We start from the raw sequence: 2,500 nt of genomic DNA, 5'->3' as shown, positions 1-2,500 counted from the left end.
AGTTTATTTTGTCTCAGTGTGTCCTAGATTGATGGAGACTTAGATAGATTAAGATTTTCTGTTTCCATGCATATTTGAGTAAGATATTTTTGTAATATCAATCAGTACCGCATCATTCACAGTACACCCTGGTCTCTGGTTTGGCTGCGTCAGTGCTATAAGTGCACGAAGAATATTTTTTTTGTTACTTGGCTATCGTCTGTTAGGCTACTCAGAGACCACCTATAATCAATTTTTCAAATTCCCTGCCTAAAATCATATTAGTGAGCAGTAATATTGGTGGTTGTAAAAGAATAGATATAATATTTTAAGAAATGTATATGTTTATGGGAGTAGGTTGGCCAGGGCACCGGGAACCCGTTGAGATACTACCGCTCGAGGGTTATGGGGTCCTTTGGCTGGCCAGACAGCACTACATTGGATTCTTCTCTCTGGTCACGGGTCTTTTTTTCCTCTGCCTACACATACACCGAATAGTCTGGCCTATTCCTTACATATTCTCCTCTGTCCTCATACACCTGGCAACACTGAGATTACCAAATAATTCTTCTTAACCTAAGGGGTTACTGCACTATCATTGTTCAGTGGTCACTTTCTTCTAGGTAAGGGTAGAAGAGACTCTTTAGCTATGGTAAGGAGCTCTTTTAGGAGAAGGACACTCTAAAATCAAACCATTGTTCTCTAGTCTAGGGTACTGCCATAGCCTCTGTCTTGGGTTAGAGTTCTCTTACTTGAGGGTACACTCGAGCACACTATTGTATCTTTTTTCTCTTCTTATTTTGTTAAAGTTTTTGTAGTTTATATGGGAGATATTTATTTTAATGTTACTGTTCTTAGAATATTTTATTTTTCCTTGTTTCCTTTCCTCACTGGACTATTTCTCCTGTTGGAGCCCCTGGGCTTGTAGCATCCTGCTTTTCCAACTGGGGTTGTGGCTTAGCAAGTAATAATAATAATGATATTGACAAATGGGCATCCTCACTTCCTCGGTCGGTAAGTGTGAATTACACCCCCTCTTACCAAGCAACGTGAACGATATACATGTTTTGAGTTGAAAAAATTAATCCCAGCTGCTAAACATGTCACCTTTAATCAGCTTGACGGAGATTAAGCATAATTACGAGTTCATCACATGTAACATTTCGCCAAGAACAGGAGCTGTATTTTGCCTTGAATTTTCCGTTTTTTAACAAGGAAAATTTGACGGTATATTTGCGCATTAAGTGATATTGATGGTTTCAAATTAAATTGAGTTTTGTAGATTTGAATTCACTGTTGTCCTACCCTGTAGATCTTACTCTATATTTTCATATGAATTCTGTTGCTTGTGTGAATTCCAGTCTTACTCTTTGTTTTAAAATCAAATTGGAATTTGAAAGTATTTTTTTTTCTTCAAATATCTTAGAACAAAGAATAATCGGTGTAAATTGCTCTGTTGTAGATCTATCTATCTATCTATCTGTCTATGTATCTATCAGCACCATGCCTCCAGAACTTATCCTGAAGCTTTAATAACTGATATTGTGGGGCTGTGTTGGGAATCGAGATTCTTGAAAATATATTAGGGATCCAGACATCTTCATCATGTGGTTTTGTGCAAAATTTGGATTTATATAATATGTATGTGTGTGTATCTCTTTCTCTCGCTATATATATATATATATATATATATATATATATATATATATATGTATATATACATATATATATATATATATATATATATATATATATGATTGTATATATAGACATATACATATATATATATATATATATATATGATTGTATATATAGACATATACATATATATATATATATATATATATTTATATATATATATATATATATATATATATGCATGCAAAAATATTTGATGTATATAGGTGGTAGGTTGGCTAGGGCTCCAGCCACCCGTTGGGATACTACCGCTAGAGGGTTATTGGGTCCTTTGACTTGCCAGACAGTACTGTATTGGATCCCTCTCACTCTGGTTACGACTCACTTTCCTTTGCCTACGCATACACTGAATAGTGTGGCCTATTCTTTACAGATTCTTCTCTGTCTTCATACACCTGATAACACTCAGATTACGAAATGATTCTTCACTTGATGGTAACTACTGCACTGTAATTGTTCAGTGGCTACTTTCCTCTTGGCAAGGGTAGAAGAGACTCTTTAGCCTTGATAAGCAGCTCTTCTAAAAGAAGGACGCTCTAAAATCAAACCATTGTTCTCTAGTCTTTGGTAGTGCCATAGCCTCTGTACCATGCTCTTTCACTAACTTGGGTTAGAGTTCTTTTGCTTGCGGTTGCACTCGAGCACTCTATTCAATCTGATTTGTCTTAACCTTTTTTTTTCTTTTGTTTTTTCAAGTTTTTGTACTTTATATATGAAAGGTTTATTTTTTGTGTTGTTACTGTTCCTAAGATATTTTATTTCAATTGCTGATTATTTTTCTTTTAGATTATTCATTCCCCTTTCCTCATTAGGCCATTATTCC

At 35.0% G+C, this 2,500-nt stretch overlaps 1 protein-coding gene across 1 annotated transcript in view; it reads right to left on the bottom strand.

Annotated features, from left to right (window-relative positions):
- The window catches only part of LOC137621910 (uncharacterized), a 168,922-nt gene that overhangs the window by 86,728 nt on the left and 79,694 nt on the right, over positions 1-2,500 (bottom strand). The window lies entirely within an intron of this gene.

This window comes from Palaemon carinicauda, chromosome 28 (assembly GCF_036898095.1).
Source record: "Palaemon carinicauda isolate YSFRI2023 chromosome 28, ASM3689809v2, whole genome shotgun sequence".
NCBI classification, from domain to species: domain Eukaryota; kingdom Metazoa; phylum Arthropoda; class Malacostraca; order Decapoda; family Palaemonidae; genus Palaemon; species Palaemon carinicauda.
Note: the sequence above shows the minus strand (reverse complement) of the source record. Positions and strands in the feature narration are given on the sequence as shown.